General features: G+C 36.4%; 1 long non-coding RNA gene across 1 annotated transcript; it reads left to right on the top strand.

The window, feature by feature from the left end:
* Positions 1 to 5,193: 5,193 nt before the first annotated feature.
* On the top strand, positions 5,194 to 7,614 carry LOC103092074 (uncharacterized). Its single transcript, XR_460572.3, has 2 exons — positions 5,194 to 5,648; positions 7,487 to 7,614. It is a non-coding gene; the product is annotated as an uncharacterized LOC103092074 (long non-coding RNA).
* The last annotated feature ends 13,334 nt before the right edge of the window (positions 7,615 to 20,948 follow it).

Below are 20,948 nucleotides of genomic sequence, written 5' to 3'. Positions count from 1 at the left end.
TCAAAGATAATTGAAAAGGGTACATATGTACAAAAATATTTATTGCAACTCTTTTCATAGTATCAAAAAAACTAGAAACCAGGGGGATACTCACCTATTAAGGAATGTCTATGGTTTATATAATGCATAGTGTGTCATAAGAAATGACAAAAAGGACAAGGAAGATCTTTATGACCTAATGCAGAGTGAAGTAGGCAGAACTAGGTGAACAATTTGTACAAGAGTAATTTTATAAGGGAAAACAACTTTGAAAGATCATTAATCATAATTTTGATTAATATGACAAATCATGATTCCAATATCCTGAAAATAAAACATGATATCTACCTTCTGCCAGAATAGTGACAGACTTAAAACACAGAATGGACTTAAATACAAATGTATAAGCCATCCTTACATACATGTGATGATTTGTATATGAGAAGGGTTAGAAAAGGCATCATCCAGGATATGTAACCAGAGCAAGAGGTGGACTAGGTTGTAAGAATATAAGTCCCTCTAGGACAGTTCCCTATTACAAGGGGAAAGACATCTTTGCTGTCTTTTCATGAGGTAAAAAACAAAGGATTCTGTGGTGGCAAACCTATATCGTATGTATGCCTGGAAGGCACACATGTCATCACCCCAGCACAGAGTTCATTACTAGAAAGCCAGAGGGATGTTGGGCCAGGCTGCTCCCCTTTCCCTCTCCATGTGAGCTTGAGGACGTTTCTCACATCAACCATGCCTCTAAAAGTTTCACCATCACTGGATTAGATGGACTGTTACCTACTTTATGTTGTATTCTTCACAAACCCTGCTTTCGGCAGCTTCATTTTTTCCCACTGTGGATGATTACGTCAATATTTTCAAAGGACTAATTTCATTAGGAAATTTCATGTTTGTAGTACAATGATCATTTAGGAATAGGCATATTTGAAGAATGTTGCTACACAGGGAATCCTTCTTTTGTACTCTAATCTAGACATCTTCCATGACATTGATAAACTCTTCCAATAAATATATATGTCTCTCTGTTTGATGTCTTCTTAATGTTGGTACTTGATGCATCATTAAAATTACCTCAGTGACTGTTTCTGTTATAGATACCTATAAGATTTTAGCATATTCTGTGGTAACATCTTGTTTCAGGACAACCTTTAAGGCTATGTAATATATTCCAACAGTTTAAATGCTTTAAAAGAGTAAACAATAAACATAAAAGAATAAACACTAATATAAACTTCTCATACAGTTTTGTGACTGAAGACATAATCTGTTACCCTATCAAGGCGTCCATTAACTTGACTGTGTGCAAAGACCATTTACATGAAGATTTTTTAGAGTTTAAAAAAGTATATTCATGGGTAATAGTTGTTAGTGTCTTTTCAGTTATTCTTTTGGGTCTACTAGATATTCTTTGGGGTCTAAAAGTACCATTTTTAATTTTTTCTATTCTTCTGGATTTCCTCTCTGAAATATGTTGAGAATAAATTCTTGTGTGCCTTTAAATTTTCATCCTTTCCACCCCCACAAAAAGATTCTTTTTATGTATTTGGTTGTCTACCTGCTCTTCTTGACTTTATCATCTTAAGTATACCCATATATACTATCAGACACTGAGGTGGAAGATTTCAAAGATGATAATTTCATTCTTGTCAGTGATGAAAAGAGATCATTAGAAGGGCAGCTAGATGGCCTAGAGATAGAAGGTCCTGGGTTCAAATTTGACCTTTGTAGATACATCCTATCTGTGGGACCTTGGGCAAGTCACTTAAACCAATTGCCTAGACCTTACCTCTCTTCTACCTTGGGAACAGTAGTTAGTATTGATTCTAAGATGGAGGATAAAGGAAAGAAAGGAAGGGAAAGAAAGAAAGGGAAAGTAAGAAAGAAAGAAAAAAATCATTGTAGAAAATGTCAGCAAATTTGTTGTACTTCATGTCCTTGTTTTTCTTACTGCTTCATCTGTAAATATTCTTAGTATGATCTGGCTTAGCTAAATCTCACAGCAAGCTATTTACAGGCTTGTTTTCCACTCTTTTAATAATTAAATCTTATTTTATTTACTAAATTTTACATCAGTTTTTTATTAAAATTATATAAGATGATTATACTATCCTGGTATCCTCTTCCATATTATTTTTTAAAACTATCTTACATTCTAAAACAGTGCAATCCTCGATGACATCTTTTTTTCTTGTCAAAATGACCAGAGTTCTTCTTGGCTGGCTGAGGTTATTTCAGGGCTTTTCCAGCCTCCATATTTTGGCAAATGCTTTGCATTCATTTTAAATCTAAGAAATGATGATAACACTCAACATCTTTAATTTTTTTTTACATTGTTAAATTTCAGAGTTCATGGTTTGTTTAAATACATCCAGTTGGAGCTGCTGAAATAATATGCAAAATTTCTTTCAAATCTCTGGCTCTTCTAATTTAATATTGATTTTGACCTTGGCTCTAACTAATCCATGATCTGCCTGTACAAAGATAACTGACATAACAATTGCAAAACAGTAACCACAATAAATATACTCCATTTTCCTAGTCATCACTACAAGTGCACATTCCAAAAGCTTTTTTTTGAGAATCAATTTATTCTGTGGAAGTTTTGATTAACATCCTAGCATAAAGTTCACAGATGCCTTTGTTCTAACATCAAATTATATACTTAAAGTCATGCTTTGTCTAAAAAAAGATTTGATTGTAGGGTTCATGGTTAGGATGAAAGGAAGAGGCAAAAATGGAAAAGAATGAAAATTTTTGAAATCTGTAGCAAAGTCCTCTAAATTAAAGCTTTCAAAAAGTATTCTTAGAAGGGTTAATCACTTTATAATCTCCTTAATAGGGGAATTTTTTGTTTGCTCATAATGAGCTTTATAAAGTCGAAAGCCACAATACCTCATACTGTTTCTCAAGTTTGCTGGACTTCTAATTGTCCTCTAGCTGCAACTGAGTTCTCACATACTTCATATCCACAGCAGCCATGCACTTAACTTGTATTTTATTGGTTAGTGGTTGGGTTTTCTTATTTGTTTGCTTTTTACTAAAGTCATGTACTGAGGAATAGAAAATGCTCAGTAAACAGGATACAGAGTAAAACTTTAATTAATTAGAGTTTTACTAACCAGGAGACTTAATTAACCAGGTCCTCTTTCCCATTTTCTTCCCCACCCTCCCTATGTACATAGTACTCTACTTCTTAAGAGAAAGGGACAAATTCACAAATAGAAACTATCAAGGACTTAAAACAACAAAATTCACAGATTTATTTTGTCAGTCAGTTAAGTGTCATTCTATATGTTAGGGGCACAAAGAAAGGTAAAAAGATTATCAGTGCCCTCTATGGAGCTCATGTTCTAATGAGTGGGAGGGGGGAGAAGAAACAAATAAGAAAATAACTCAACATACAAGATATATACAAATTAGGTAAAAAAGTAATCCCAGAAAGGAAAGCATCAGAATGCAGAGGTCCTAGAAAAGGCCTTCTGTAGAAGGTGGGATTTGAACTGTACCTTGAAGGAAATTGGGGAAGCTAAAGAGGCAGAAAAAAGCAAAGAACATTCTAGGTTTAGGGCACAGACATGATAAAGGTATGGAGACCAAAGATGGGATATTGTGTTAGAAGGACAGCAGGTTGGCTAATGAGACTGGATAATGGAGTGTATGGAAATGAATCAAGTATAAGAATGGACAGATATGGAGGATCTAGTTATCAAGAGCTTCAGATGTCCTTTAGAAACGTTTATATTTGATCCTGGAGATAATAGGGAGCCACTGAAGCTTGTTGAGTAGGGTGATGACCTGATCTGGCATACACATTAGAAAAGTCTGGGGTTGATAGCTTAGATGCATACATATACTTCTACATTCACTGTTTTGGATGATAAGAACTAAGCTACAAAATGAAAGTACTAAGGGAGAAGAAGATTCTAAATCATCAAAGAAAAATTAAATCATGTTAAGCATAGAATCATTTCTAAGAAAGGAGTCAAAAATGTGTTTTGGAAAGACTTTCAATAAGAGTTGAGGGGAAAAAAAGAAACCTCTAGGTCAGCCTAACTAGAAATACCTCATTCCCTGAATATAACATTCTAGCTCATTACAGTTTCATGGTACATTAGCATATACACCTAAAATACTTTTTTTCTGAGCATTTTTCCCAGTATTTTTCATAGTAATATTGAAGGGAACCAGGGTAAGTTAGGGAGAAAATTGTGGAGTGGAAAGAGAAGATGTTTTAGGACCACTTCATGCAATAATTGCATTTTTGTACATGGGAGACAAGATTATAAAATAATGAGTGGGTTGGATTGTTTGGGATTTTTAAAAACAAATATTGCAGAATACATATGTCCAAATGAATGAGGTAAGATAATAATTAGACAAGTCTTCTAAAGAACATAGAAGAGTCTAAAATATGGGAGAAAAACAAGGAAAAGAAACCTGAATTTGGAGTCAGAATTCAAGATTCAATTTCTGACTGCCTTTTACTGCCTAAGTGACCCAAATCACCTACCTCCTCTAGGCCCCTATTCCCTCATCTTTAAAGTGACTGAGGTGGTCAAGATGACCTCTAAGAACTATACTAGCTCTTAATCCATAATCTTCTGAATCTGTATATGATCCTAGGAAGGTTGTTCTCCAGAGTAATTGTTTTGCAAAACCTGATACATTGCTATCTACTTGTCACAATGTTACACCTCCTCTTTTTGGGGGAGAGAAAATAAGGTGGCAGAATAGAGCAAAAGGAGCGGTGATACACAAACTCAACAACTTGGGCCTCTCAGTTCCCTCAGTTGTTGAATGAAGGGATTGGACTAGATGATCTCTAAGGTCTCTTCCAGCTCAAAAATTCTAACCTAGTCAGCTGAGATTTCAGTCTTGGCCAAATGGAAACCATATGCATGTGTGATATGAAGATATACACCTCACATGTGGATGACTTTCTCTTGTGACTGCTTTCAGTAGAAAGTTTTGGTCCAACTTTAAATGATTTGGGAAAGAATTAGGAGTAATTATTGCCAAGTGACCACTTTCTCTCTTACCCTTTCCCATTTTCCAAGGACTAGAAACTACCAGTCTAATGAAAAATCTCTGAAAGGACTATTATATCCAATTGTCTCAATTATGCAAAGAGCATAGACATTTTTAGCAGAGGAGAGGTTGAGAAAACACTTCAGAGGGAAAAGTTCAGTTAGTTCCCACCCGTCTTCCTGGTTGTCCAGTATTCTTACAGTAATTTGGGGTCCAGGTTGGGGGAAGGGGGGAGATAGGGGGAAAATGGGAGATTTAGCAAATTGGAGATTTAGGCATCCTCAGAGTGGATTTGTCTGTGCCTCCTTCCACCAGGAGATGAAAATGCCTGCTGGGCTGGGAGATAGGTCATGAGACTTCTAAAGGATTACCTTCAAAAGGGAGTCATGAGGTCCAGCTAAACAAAGGAGAGGCTCACATGCTTGTCATATGGAATTCTCTTCTTAAAAGGGGGGAGCCTCATCTCCTTAGGGATTTTCACCCGCCTCTACTGGGATGAGGAAAATGAGAGCAGAATTTCTGAACGGGGAAAGAAAGCTGAGGCAGGGGCCCAGAGCTCAACAGCCTTCCTATGCATGTTAGCCATCTCTACCAACTTTTAAAAAATCAAACTTTCCAGCCCCAACCAGGTAAGATTTTTGATGCTGTTGAAAGCTTTTCATTTGGTCACTGTTGCTCTGATTCTCTAATCTCTTTACTCACTGATGCTTCTTGTTCTTAGCTTGTGTAGACAATTTTTAACACTCTAGACTGCCTCAGAAAGCCTTTGAAACATGCTTGATGCAATGATCTACAATGACTAATCTCTCAAATTGGGCTGGTTCACAGTGGGTGGTGAGCAAAAGATGACTAAAACACCAGAATCAAAAAGAAAAATTCAAAACAAGGACTGTATCAGTCTATTTTGTCTAAATACCAGATAACAGGCAGATAGAGTGGGGGGGGGGGGATGCAGGATGCAAGTCCTATGACACATATTTGCTGTGTGACCCTAGGTAAATCATTTAATGGCTCAATGCCTTCAGGCAACACTCCTTTTAATTTCAATTCTGGTATAGCTCTGCATTAAGGGAGGAAAGAAAGAGAAGAAAGGAAAGAAAGAAAGAAAGAAAGAAAGAAAGAAAGAAAGAAAGAAAGAAAGAAAGAAAGAAAGAAAGAAAGAAAGAAAGAAAGAAAGAAAGAAAGAAAGAAAGAAAGAAAGAAAGAAAGAAAGAAAGAAAGAAAGAAAGAAAGAAAGAAAGAAAGAAAGAAAGAAAGAAAGAAAGAAAGAAAGAAAGAAAGAAAGAAAGAAAGAAAGAAAGAAAGAAAGAAAGAAAGAAAGAAAGAAGGAAGGAAGGAAGAAGGAAAGAAAGAAAGAAAGAAAGAAAGAAAGAAAGAAAGAAAGAAAGAAAGAAAGAAAGAAAGAAAGAAAGAAAGAAAGAAAGAAAGAAAGAAAGAAAGAAAGAAAGAAAGAAAGAAAGAAAGAAAGAAAGAAAGAAAGAAAGAAAGAAAGAAAGAAAGAAAGAAAGAAAGAAAGAAAGAAAGAAAGAAAGAAGGAAGGAAGGAAGGAAGGAAAGAAGGAAGGAAGGAAAGAAGGAAGGAAAGAAGGAAGAAAGAAGGAAAAAGAGAAAAAAAAGAAAGAAGAGGGGAGGAGAAAATGGGGGGAAATAGGGGAAAAGAAGAAGGAAGAAGGGAAACAGAGAAAGGGAGAGCAGGAAATAAAAATGGAAGAAAGGAAGCAAAAATCCAATTTTCACTTCAAACTAACTTTTCCTTTGTGAGTGTTACTTCACTAATTACAAAGACAATGATTGTTTTAAAGTGTAATAAATGAATTAACTAGGGATCTTTAATCTTCTGGTTTATAAAAGGTTCTCTTCATGGATTTTACTATTTCTGAATCAAGGTCAATCATATATGTAGAAGCCAAAGTTCCTATCCAAAGACCAACTACCTAAAATACCCTTTAATTAGTCAGTCAGACAACATGCCTCATTTCAAATGCTTCCTAAAACCCTTTTGTTATCATTGTTGTGAGTGGAGCTTTTTCCAAGTATTTGAGCTTGTTAAGGGCCATGGCTTAAGTTGCCAGGCCTCCCACACACTACATCAGCAATGGAGGGAGTAGGTGATGCAGAAGTTTATGGCCAAACTGATGCACTATATGAATTATGCCTACCAAGCTCACTCTCAATTTCCCATCATCTGGAAAGAGTCCCTAGCATTAGTATTCATAGTTAATCATAGAGTATAGACTCGAGTTTATTCAATAATAAATTACTGTACATAAAGTTACAAACTATCCTATAATGGTTTTAAATATAAGGAAAATTGTAATTAACCTTTAGCATAAAAGTAATTGGGCACCCTTCATAGTGGATTTTGGGTTCAGTCAAATTTAAATGGAAACTCATTTCTTTGCTATGGTTATTTTATATTTGAATTGTTTGCCTTCTGGGTGTTAACTGTTTGACTTTGCTCCTTACAGTCTCATTTATTGCTTTGCTATTTGACTGAAAAGTAGAAAAAAAAAAGGAAGATCACTCAGACATCTTCAAGTTTGCTCATCCTAAGAGGAATCTTCTTTCTGAATTAAGTAAAAAATAATAAGTCAAACTGTCTATGAATTTCCTTTTCCTAGTATTATATTATTTGAGATTTTTCTTATTGTTCTGTTGAAAAATTTAAGAAAGAATGTCTTGTGAGATTATTCTGTTGTTCTTGTTTTGTCTTCCTTGGTAGAGTTAAGAAAATGGAACCCCATAAATCCACACAATTCTTTAGGAAAAGAAAGTCACAAACTCTCCTATGCTAATGTGTCCTAAAAGTTAACTGAATGTGAAATCTTATCTTTATTTTGTCCAAAAGTAGTGGACACAATGATAATATACTATATTATATCAAGCTTACTGGCAATTCAATACCTATCAAATCATTCCTTTTTCAGCTTTAAAATTAGACATAGCTAGTGGTAAAAGCCTTACCACCTGAGCTAATTAGTATTAGGGGGCCTACAGTCCGAGTTCCAGGAAATTGATCGTACTGTCATACATATGCATAGCATAAGGACCGTTTTCCCCAGCTTGCCATAGTGAAGAGTGAATGAAAAGAAATTTAGTTGTTTTTACTTGCTATCTGAGTAGAAGGAAGTAATTTGTAATGCCAGTGATAATTTTTAATAAAAACAACCTGCCAAATTATATGGACAAAATTTATCTTTAGCAGGGGTTCTGAACTTAGAGTCCATGAATATTTTAAAATATATATTTCAATAACTGTATTTCAATGTAATTGGTTTACTTTGTGAAACTATATATTTTATTTTATGCATTTAAAAACATTTTGAGGCCTCATGGACTTCACTAGTCTGAGTGTCAGAAAAAGGTTAAGAAACCTTGCTCTCCATGTACCTTGCTTTCCAGGTGCCTAGAGCCCTCTATTTGATTCCTGGTTGCCCATGAGTCTTCACTTTGATTCCCCTCCTGGACCTGCCATTCCCAGAAATGTTCTATGCAGCTCAGTGTTTCCCAATTGATCTATAGCAAATTCTACCAATCTGCAAAATGTTTGTTCCTACAGGCCTAGTCTTCTTAAAATGTCTAACTTAAATTAATGCCTTTATCTCTATTTCAGCTGACTTCTTATTTACTCTCCCTTACACCTCCATTTTACTCCTTTCTGATTCTTAGTCTCCAATACCAAATCCTAACCTAAACTTTCAAGACCCTAAGCGTAGAAGGCTCTGCCTTAGAAAATTTAGATATTTAACCATCTGCCATACTATGCTTTAATGAAATTCTTTCTATACATATATATGTGAAAAAGATGAACTAATCATACCAAAGGCTAACTGATGAATGGCCAGCCTGCTATACTTGTATCCTTACCATGTCAAGAGAAAGCAAGGAAGGCCACCGGAACATTAAGTAAACCCCTAGTATGGAACTTATGGAAGGACGTAGACAAGAGTGACATGTGATAAAAACTGATATAATTTTAACATTGGAAATGATACTTCAAAAAGAATGTCCAGGCTATGCCCAAAGCCACGATTCCAATGTTGCGATTTTAGGTGTGATTAAAGGTTTGGAAGGGAAATTTTGGTCAAGTAGTCTTTCTATAGCTTTCAAATCACAACATCGAGTGACTAGCAGCACCACCTTCACATTTTCCTTAAACATCAAGTTAAATGTCACTTATAGCTTAATCAAAATTTTTAAAAAGCCCAATACATGCTTGCCCAAAATACTGATAATATTATATTGATACAAAGTACTTCCTCCAATCTGGTTTGTATAAAACCCGAGTGAGGTCTATTACTGCATCAAGTTTCACAGTGTTTCCCCAGAAAGCAATAGAAATAGCTTCCCTACCAGCTATAACCTATGCCAGAGAAGCCTTTGCTAGCTGCCTCTACTGCTAGTGCCACAAGGTAAGATAATAATTATCCCTTCTGCTCTATGACCTTTCTATATCAGTGCCTAGAATCTCTTCGATTACATCTGTGAGGTTTTCAATGTAAAGCCCATTAAAGAAAATGGTAAAGGGAGGATACCGATGGGCTGAAATTAGACATAGGGAATGTGAAATGAAGAGGATGGAGCACCCCAACAACTGAGAGGGAGGCAATAGATAATGTGGAGGCCATGGCGCCAAAGACAAATTTAACTGGTATCCCAATTTTGCCTGGGGTTGATCCTGGTCATGTTAATCTTGAACTAGCTGATACTTGGCTCCTGACTGACTTGAAAGTTGTTCAGTCATTCAGACTACTGGGAAATCAATTCAAAGGCCCTGAACAGCTTAATAGAGAGTTTTTTTATAATGACAATTTTGGCATCTAGCTTTCCCCTACTTTACAATTTGGAGGAGGTACCCAGAATTGCTGCAGGGATGGTATAAGGGGTTTGTAGAAAAGCATCTGAGCTGCCTGCCAACGGAAGCACTTTCAAGAGAAGAGGGAGAGCAAAGTTTTATCTATTGGTTATATTCCATGGAATTTTTGCTAAAGCCTTCCTTTAAAACAAATAGAAAACAAATAGGAAAAGAATAAACTTGTTCAATGTGATCTATTTAGGGAGATCTTTCTAATTTTTCATGCTGTATATATAATAGAAGTGGCATTTGATTAAATGTATGATGAGTTAAATGGGTAACATGATACAAGAGAGCCCTAGATATTCATATCAATAGAAACTTTCATAGAATTTAGAATTGAAAGAGATCTAAGGGATCCTGGAGCTGAACTCCCTCCCTTTATGGAAAAGGAAAGGTTTTAGTGATTTGTCCAAAAAAATATGAGTAATAACTAAAAAAAAAAGTATGATTCAAGGGCAGGTTTTCTGATTCTAAAAATCAGTGTGATTTCCTCTGTACCATATTTATATTTTAAATAATCTAGAGAAGCTTCACTTTTAGTTTTGTTTACCTTAAATACAGTAAATGCAAAGTGTCATTAAATGTTAAAAATTACAGTTGTCAGTCAATGGCAAAAATGGTGAAGTAGAAAATTGGATTTTTTGAGACCTTACATTTCTCTTTCATTGACATCTCTATCCCTTGCAGTCAATGCTCCAACTGCCTAAGGTACCACCATCATTTCCAGTACTCCTAGGCCTACTCTTTAGGAAAACCTAATGTTTCCTACACCCTCTAGCAACACCAAGTTAAAAAAAAACAACCAATCATTTGTCCCATTCTTTTAGGGACTAGCTAGAAAACTGACTAACCTGATGTCTTGATAAATGTATAGATGTTAATGACTTATAGCTGTCCAGTTTACATTGGTATTTAATAACCATGTCAGTGCCAAAAGAAAGACTGTGCATCATAATAGAAAGGCACTGGTTTGAAGTGAGAATCCTTGGCTTTGATTCTCACCCCAACGTGTTTAATCTCTCTAACCCTCATTTTCATGATCTAATTTTAGACCAGAATTGTTCTTTCATTGCTGTAAGGAATTCACAGCAAGGAAACTCCCTCTATCAAAGTAAATTGCTCATTTTTACTTAAATATGTCATTGTCAAGAGCTAACGAGGGACATTGAGAGGTTGAGACTTGCCCAGAATCACTAAGCAGTAGCTGTCAGTAGAAAGACTATAAACTATGTTAACTGTTGAACTCACTTCATAAGATTATTGGGAGGATTGAATAACAATCTCTAGGAAGAGATGGGCTATAAAGAGACATTGAAATATGTTATTGTTTTGAAAAGAATTGGGGCTTAATGGTAGGCATTTCATTGGCTACTGCAGTCAATGGGACTACCCTCATATTATTCCACTTATGCTAAACCAATACCAGTTTCAGTGCTCTGCTCAATACCATCATTACCTCTTCTAGTTTTGGATCATTCCCACCCACCCCCCATCCCCTTCTCTCACCTAATTCATCATTCTCTAGTCATTGCCACACAACAAAAGTGCAAGGTGTAGGAAGAGAAATAAAATACCTTTTAACAATAAGAAATAAGGATATTAGCAAATTTTTGTTTAAGAGAAATTAAAACATACATCTTCCTTGTTTGTCCTCTATAATACTGGCCTTACAGAAATGCCACAAGAGTATAATTAGGCACCTGGGTTGTAACTAAAATGGCCTAGGTAATTCGAAATGCATTATTGCAGTAATGACTATTCCTCTTGGGGGGGGGGGCAGTTCTATTCAACAAACATTAATTTACTAAGGCATCATCTACTTGCAAAGTCCTGCACTAGGTATAGAAGGAAAAACAAAGATAGATGACAGGACATTATGAATTTGTGCCTTCTAGGAGTATACAACCTAGAAGGGTAAATAGGACATCTACAAATCCAATAATATGAAAAAGGAAATAAGAACTCAGCTATTTTTAAAGACTTCACTATGTAAAAAAATGGACTGCATAGGTTGTTAGCTGTTCAATTTTTTTTTTATACAATCATTTTATAGTCCTAACTATGTGCCAAGTATGGTACAAAGCACCAGAAATACAAATAAAAACAGAAAGAATGAAAGTCCCAGGCCTCAAGGAACTTACATTTCAATGCAAGAAGACATAAAAGGAAGTTGAAAAGTAAGGTGATGGAAGGGTAAGTGTGAGAATGTAATAAAGGTGGAGTAGCCTGGAAAGGAATGAGACATAGCTGGCATGGATGTCACCCTAAAATGGAGATTCTGAGAAAAGCCATCCAACCAAAGGGAAAGGCTACTGAGACAGAGGGTGCTTCCTCTGTGTGCATTCCAAGGTTACAGGGGGCTTCTTGGATGAAGAGGTTTGTGGGCGTGGTAAAGACCTGCTCTATAATGCTCTGGAAAGCATCCTGGAGAGGTGGGATAAGATAAAAAGATGCTTAAGTTGTTAGTGACAGAATCTGAATTCAAACTTAGGTAGAGAGATGTCAGACTGAGAATTCTTTCCAGAGTTGTGGAAGTAGAGTTGGCACCTAGTTGTATATGATATGCAAGGGAGAGGCAAAGACAAGGATGACTGAAGTTGAGATGAGCATAGATATGGTAAAAAGCACTATGAGATCTTTGAAGAAGTCTGAATAGAATATTCAGCTGAATAGATCATGAAAGTTTATAAAGACAGGGTCCTGAAAAACACTATGGGATGGACATTGGGTAAAGATGAAGGTAATTCAGACACAGGGAATAACATGAGTAAAAACAGAACCAGGAAAGCCCCACACATATTAAGAATGGAGAATAGTCCAATTTAACCAGAGCATATGAGACAAGGCTAGAAGGCTAGGTTGGAATTCTTATAGTTTTGAGTGCCAATCTATGAGTTAGAATTTTATTTGGTAGACAATAAGGTCTCAGAATAATAATATCATCATTAATGGAATGTTAATCTATTCTTGTACATTCATTTTAATAGATTAAAGAAGCTGAGGACCAGATATATAAAGTGATTTGATATCTGTTGAAAGCAAATCCAGGATCAAAATTCAGGTCTCTTAACTGCTGCTCTTTTCCAGGACATCACATCTATTGAACATTTTTCTGAGTAGTGAAGAGAGGAATGTAACTAGAGCTGTGTTAAGAAGATTAATCTGGAAGTGATCTATAGAATGCACTGGGGTGGGTAGAGACTAGACTGGAAAAACCATTTGCAGGCTATTATAATAGTCTGGGGAGAAGTAAAGAGGGTTTGAACTGATTTGTGGCAATAGAAATGTAGAGAAGAGGAGCAATTTGATATTATGGAGAACCTATAGGACTCAGCAACTGGATGTGAGAGAGAGAGAGAGAGAGAGAGAGAGAGAGAGAGAGAGAGAGAGAGAGAGAGAGAGAGAAAGGGAGGGAGGGAGGGAAGGAGGGAGGAATTAAAAGCTGATTCTAAGGTTTCAGACCTCAGGATAACTGGGTACAAGGAAAATAGGGCTACCTTTAACAAAAATAGGGAAGTCAGAAGGAAAAACAGTTTCTAGGGGAAAGATAAGTTCTGTTTGAAATATGTTGATTTGGGGGTACCAACGGGACCTTGAGTTTGGATTTTTTTCTTTTGAGAACTTTGTTAGCTTGTGTTCATTCAGAGCAAATTTTGCTATTATTCTAAGGGGGAAGGGAGGAGCAGGCCTCTTGGGCCAGCATGCCTAGCATGTCTACCACCTCCACAAATATTATAGTAAAGTTATAATGACACTGGCAGCTACCATGGCTGTAAATAACAGTAGACCACCCTGGCTTCTATATATATACTTTCTTTTATTGGCTTTCAAATCAGTAGGCATTGATTTTCTGCCCCAGTCTGGAGATTATACCTTTGGCCAGTGGCATTCCCTTTGGGACCCATTTTGCAACTTGTCTTTTTTATACTATAAAATTATAGCTTCCTTGACAATCCCAGTAAAGGAGGTTAGGTTTGAACTCAACCACTTGAAGACAATCACAGTTGCTAGTTTATGGACTTCCTTCTTGACAGTAAAATTCCTAACTCTTGTTCTACCTGTCTGAGTAACTGCCTCTCATTTGGATGGGGTAGGTAGCATTCAGAACCATAGTTTTTCCTTTTAGCCATATGTTAACAGGGAATAGGGAGAGCTAAGAAGTGTGATAGAGAAGATATTGACTAAAATATTTGTCTTTTCCAGCAAAGATCAGGAATCTCTATAGTATGGAATGAACATGTTCCTCTACCCCTTCAAATGTGATTTTTTTTAAAAACCTAGAACTAGAACTAACTGAAATTCTCCCTTCACCCCTGAACAGGTAGAAATCACTACATTCATTTTCCTTACTTTTTGTGTCTCTCTCCCAAACTAACGAGGCCATCCCTAATTGAGAGGGCAAGGTGCTCTGGACTTTCACTCAGTATTCAGTGAGGGAACTAAGAATAATAACTCCAATATTCATTGATTCATTTTCATTATTCATTTGATTTCCACTATAACCCTTTGATGGAAGAAAAGAGATTATTATGCCCATTGAATAGAAAGGAAAATTAAGTCACAAGGAGAGAACATTATTTGCCAGGGGTCATACAGCAGGATAGTACAACTTGGGAACTTAATCTGTGTTTCTTGGATCTTTGTGCAATGCTCAGGAGTTTGATACAGGGATCTTGCTAATGGCAACATACCAGACTCTAATGGAAATTGGCAGTCTACCCAAAGCCAGGACTGTGCATGCCAACCTGGGTCTTCCTAATTAATTATCTTGGTTGTTTTGATATAGTCCTGGTGTTTTCCTCTTAATTGGCAATTTATACTTGCTCAATGATAATCTGTAATCACTTTGCATTCTATCACAAAGGTCATCAACTCTATGAGCAGTTGTAAGGTTAGTCTAGCATTTATTTCCCTACTTGTGAAAAGAGTTTCAGGGTATTCCATCACCATTACTATTAAATTCATGTTTATCTTGAACAATTTTACTGGTCCATTAAGAATAAGAACTCCAAACCCCACTGATTCATGTCTGTCTTTCAATATACGCAAGTAAAGAGAAAAGAATTTTGATAAAGATATATGTGTGCTTAGGCATATTTTGAAATGCCATTGAAAAACAGAAGAAAATGTTACTGAGGCACTGGAAAAAGTAAATCTGAAATGAAGCCACTGAGGCATGTAATCATTTCAGCGTTATGTAATGTGAGAGGCAAAGTTTATCTAGATACTCATTTGCCTGGGTGACCTATAGAATGGAGGGGAAGCATAACACTATTTGCTTATAAGTCAGTCTATAATATATACCTTTCTCAAAAATATTTTGGAAATGGTTTTGATTTCAATTCAACAAACATTTATTTAGGATTGATTTTGTGGTTAAGGCCCTGTTCTAGGTACTGAGGAATATATACAAGGATTAAAAAAAAAAAGACATAATCCCTACTCTTGAGGAGTTTATACCCTAGCATGGAAGACAGGACACAAAATGGATAACTATGATACTCAGTGTTATACAATAACTTTATAGGTGTATTGCAAAGCAAAGTGAAAATTGATATCTGAGAGGAAAACCATTAAAGCCTGAGGGAGTTAGGAAAGATTTCCTAGGTGAGGTAGCGCCAGGGCTACACTCTAGAATTCAACTAGGAACCAGCAAGTAAAGAAGGAGAAAGATGGAGGCTTTTAAGCATAGAATCCATCATAAGCAAAGGAATTGAAACAATATAGGATAGAATAAGTTCAGAAGGGGAAAAAAGAAGCCCATGTTCAATAAAGCACAGTGTGTATTTCTTTATAGTATATGCTTTAATAGTCAACAGTAATTTTTCTTATAGATAAATCTATTTTCATAACAGATTTAATTCAATTAAATAATTCAGCAAGCATATAGCCTAGGCTCCCATCATCAGCAAGGCTCCAGAAAGCTACCACCAGTTCAGACATCTATTTAAAACCACAACTCATTAGTCTTCTTTTATGTTTCTTCTTTCCTAGAACAAAGCATAAAACATTAATTCAATGTAAAAAGAAACTTCCATAAATAATTGCATTTAAGATATAACAAAGATTATATATGTAATTCTGTTGTATCGAAGTTTCAATTGCATACAACACTTCATGACCCCATTTGGGATTTTCTTGGCAAAGATACCAGAGCAGTTAGCCATTTCCTTTTCTAGCTCATTTTATAGAGGAGGAAACTGAGGCAAACAGGGTTAAATAACTTGCCCAGGGACACACAGGAAGTAAATGTCTGAAGCCACACTTGAATTCAGGTCTTCCTGACTCCAAATGTGGTGCTATCCACTGTACCACCTAGCTGCCCCATACATGGAATAATTTGTTTATATAGGCAGTATGAAAGAGCTCCCCAAATAGATAAATAATGAATGAGTCAGGCCTTGGGCAAAAATTTTTTAAAAGGAGGAAAAATCTATTAATCATTCCTACATTATCTTTCCTATAACCCCTCCTACTTCCTGATATCTGAGGAGCCTATAGCCCAATGTTGCTAGAGGTAGCTGAGTGCTTTCCATTCTGGCATAGAATCCTGGCCTACCTTCCCCAGGTAGAATGCCATGTACCAGATCTTTTCTGACTCCAACATTACAAAATAAGCTATTTATCCTACATCTCATTTCTTCAGGGCTCTGGCTAATGACATGTATGATGTTTGTCAGATTGTATTTAATCATGAACTATCATAGCTAGAAGGGAACTTAGAAGCCATCTAGTCCAACCTTCTCAAATTACAAGAGGAAACTGAAGCCCAGGAAGGGGAAATTAATAAGTGCCTTGTCTTAAAAAGTCAGACAACTAGCTGGCGGCAGAACTCAAAACAGAAGTGGAAACCAACCCAAATTTCCCAAGCTTTTTCTATTACACTACATTGTAAGAATTAGGTGCTAAGAGAACTAGGTTTTTTGTTTGTTTGTTTTATAAAACCCTTACCTCCTGTCTTGGAGTCAATACTGTGTATTGGCTCCAAGGCAGAAGAGTGGTAAGGGTTAGGCAATGGGGGTCAAGTGACTTGCCCAGGGTCACAAAGCTGGGAAGTGTCTGAGGTCAGATTTGAACCTAGGACCTCCCATCTCTAGGCCTGGCTCTCAATCCACTGAGCTACCCAGCTGCCCCCAAACTAGGTTTTTTTTTTTTTAATTATCATTATTAGATTCTCCTTGACAGCTTTAAGCTTAGAGTTTGTACAATTGAAAGCAGTTTTGCTAGGTTGGAAGTATATGCTATCTCAATCAAGTCACTGACATAGTTCAATAGGTTCTGAATTAAAATAAATATATCAACAACATCCTGCTATTCACTGGAATCTCTAGCATGCTCTGTTTGAATTGATAAATGCACTTAGGGAAAAGAAATTAAAGCTCATTTTAAAGTTAATAGGCTTTTTAAAAAGTTATACTACATTGGCCTCTGTTGCTTTATCTTGCATCAAAATGGGCACTTCTATTATTTTTTTTTTTTTTGGAACTTCTATCATTCTTAATACTTAAGGTATAGAGTAGAAGAGATTCAGAAGCTATGCAACTATCAAATGTTATGTTAACTTAGTCTTTCAACTATATCTCACCAGATATCTAGGGTGGGGACATCAGGGTTTTTCCAGGTCCAGGACACCAGGACCATATTTGGGACCCTTTTGCAGAAACACCCAGACGATACTTGATTACCAAGAATACTTAAAGTTGGAAAGTTATAGAAATTCTTTGGGCCTACCTCACACTCCTCTCTAGTTATAGTAGCCTACAGAGGGTCCATCCCAAGATCTCTCCTTCTCCCCTCATTACCCTGGGTCTTTTGTCTTGTGATACCCTCCTCACAATCCTCAAGATAGAAATTGTCTTACAAAGTTACTTGTGTGTAGACTTTGTATTCCTTACTAAAATTGCAAAATTGCCAGTTGCAGCTCTGTATCACACTGTTTCATATTAGTAATCACTGATAAAGTAACTGATAATAATGACAAAGTATTTTCTTCCCTAACAATATTTGCGTTGCATCAGGGTTTTCAAGTGTTTCAGTTCATAGAAATGGTGAATAGGAAAATTTCTGAATTCAGGAAGAACCAAAAGGAGAAGTATTTAGGAGCATCGGAGTCTTTCAATGTCTCTTTAAACTGCCTCATGCCTATTCATAAGGCTGGTCTTGCTCCTAAACACCAAGGTATACTAAAATTTAATCCAAACCCTGAAATCAGCAAAAGGGAGCCAGAAATCACCAGATAGAATAAGGTTGCCCGCAAGTACTGCTTTCAGTTAGATAAGAAAAATCCTTCCTCTGTGAGACATCAACATTTCTAGTCCCAAATGGAACCTGGCATGGTTTTCAGCTTGATTTTACAGCTAAGGGAAAAGGCAGTTCATTTTTCACTTACATCAAATCCAATTTCTCCTTTCCAGTGAGCCAAGAGGGGAGAGAGTAACAAACAGTTTTTCTCACCTCAGCTGCATATATTCCAGGAGTCAGTGGTCCTTGAAAATGAACTTCTTTTCCCCAGACCTAGCCTTTATAGATCTCTTAGCCTTCATGATATGATGGGGTGGGGAGGAAGTAGCAAAGGGCTTCCCTATCCCAAATCATTTCCCCAAAGTAATGAAAATGCTTAATTTTAGCAATGAAGTCCATTGGGTTGTCATCTGATTTAATAGTCATATAACAAACAATTATTCTATTGGGTGTAAGGCACTTTGTTAGACGTTATGCTTCCATATAGCTTATAGTCTAGTAGGCCTTGATGGCATCTTTATGACCAGGCTGATACTCAAGTGTCTCTGAAAGATGAAAAGTATTTGCATGTTAAAAGCTATTGATACCATATCAAATAATTGGCTTTCTCCTTGAAAGGCAGAGTACAGTATCCTGAGGTAATTGGAAGTAAGCTAGGTCAATCTTCTTGATGGAGAAAGAGTTAGATCTAGATTATGGGATACCATCTGAGCAGAGCAACCCACTAGACCATATGCACCCTGGAAAGTAGCATAAAAGACTAGTTACCATTTGGGACTATGCCCAAAGGCATACCCTCTGATCCTGTAATATCACTACTGGTATTTCTGGATCCCCAAAAGATAATTTTAAAAAAGCTACTTATTTAAAAATAATTTTAGCAGCTCTTTTTGTAGTGGCAAAGAATTGGCAATTGAGGCAATGCCCATCAATTGGGGAATGGCTGAACAAATTGTGGTACATATTGGTAATGGAATACTATTGTGCTATATGAAATGATAAGCAAGATGATTCAGTGAAAGCTGGAAAGATCGGCAGGAACTGATGAAGATCAAAATAAGCAAAACTGGGAGAACATTGTACAAAGTAACAGCATTATTGAACAATGATCAACTGTGAAAACTTGGCTATTCTCAGCAATGCAGTAATCTGGGACAATCCTGAAAAACATAACAGGGAATGCTATTCACCTCCAGAGAGAGAATTGTTGGAGTCGTCGTTCTCATTAGTGTATTTATGGTTTTATTTTAGGGTTTTGGTTATACATGAGTGTGCTCTTACAACAATGACCAATATAGAAGTGTTTTGCATGATAATAAAAATAAATTTTTTTTAAATACTAGTTACCTTGGGTGGAGAGGATGAAGAGAACAGCCATTTATTAAATGCCAACTATCTGCCAGAAACTTCACAAATATCACTTTGTTTGATCCTCACAACAACAGATAACATCTCTCTGTACCTTAGTTTCCTCTTCTGTAAAATTAGGTTGTTTTCAATTTGTGTTTCTAATTAGCCTTTAAAATCCCTTCTAGGTCTAACTTATATGATCCTCTGGCTAGGAAAGAACCCCATAGTCAACTGAGAACATGGAGAGGAGAGTTGGGAAAGCATAAAATGCCATATGTGTGTGGACCTCACATTTTTACTTATGGACAATCTTGTCTCTCCAGAGGAATAAACTTTTGTGTCTATACAGCTTGTCTATTACCTTCCTTAGAAATCAAACAGAAGGCTATGCTGTCCATCTAGCTATAGTAGCAGTTCTATGGTTAGTCTTTGGACAAACATTGGACAGAGAGCAGAGGGGGACTGGAGTCTAGATTCAGTTGTGTTGTGAATCTTCTGATCATTACTCTTCAGTACAATGGCTGTGCTGAAAATTAGCCATTTAAAAGCCACCTAAAACTTAAAAGCCATTCTGAGTAATGGAAATATTAACATAAGGCATGAGAAAATAAAGAATTGTTCTTGGCAATATATTTATGCCTTTTAAGTATAAACATATTATATTATATATGAAATACACATACAACCTCTCCAGTCCACTCATAATAGAATCATTAAGTAAAAGAACAAATGATTTCTGTGAGCTAAATTGATCTAGGATAGCATGCTCCTTAGTCTTTTCCTTGTGATGATTTGCCATTGTTTCCAGCATGTTACTGAGCTCTTTTAATAAAGAAAGATTCATTTAGAGGATCATTCACACCAAGGTTTTCAATTACAATAAAGTAACCCAACACCACATATGCCACCTGTGTTTTTGCTGACAAAGAAAAGTCTTGGGCTGCAAATGGAGCCTATTGTCATATCTTGAACCTTCTCCATATTCTCTATTCCTCATCAATCCTGGCCTGGTTCCTTTTCAGGTTCAAGGGAGGGTAAAGGAAGTTATTTGACCCAATGATAGAATAATTTCCTTCTGATCCTCTCCCCAAATCTGCCCAGCCTATATTACTACTTTTAGAATCATAGACTATAAGAGTCAGAAAGTTCTTTGAAGATCATTTGGTCAATACCATCATTTTACAAAGGAGCAAAATGAATCCTGGAGATGTCAAGTCACTTGCCAGAGCTCATAACAACCATTTAATGATGGGGCAGGATTGGAAACAACCCAGATCTTTTAAAGTCTAGGATTCTTTCTTCAACACAACACAATTCAAAATCAGGATTTGGAAGACAGCATCTAGGGGTAGATCTTTAGGGGGAAATCTTCATATTTAAGTACACCATAGTTTAAGAAGCAGTGAAACTCTAATCCAACCACATGTGCTTCTTTTCTGCCATCTGCACAGATTACTTTTATCCACAGTGCCTGGCATAGT

The sequence above is a fragment of the Monodelphis domestica genome, chromosome 1, assembly GCF_027887165.1.
Source record: "Monodelphis domestica isolate mMonDom1 chromosome 1, mMonDom1.pri, whole genome shotgun sequence".
NCBI lineage: Eukaryota > Metazoa > Chordata > Mammalia > Didelphimorphia > Didelphidae > Monodelphis > Monodelphis domestica.
The sequence above is the reverse complement of the archived record's forward strand: the minus strand, read 5'-3'. Positions and strand labels throughout refer to the sequence as shown.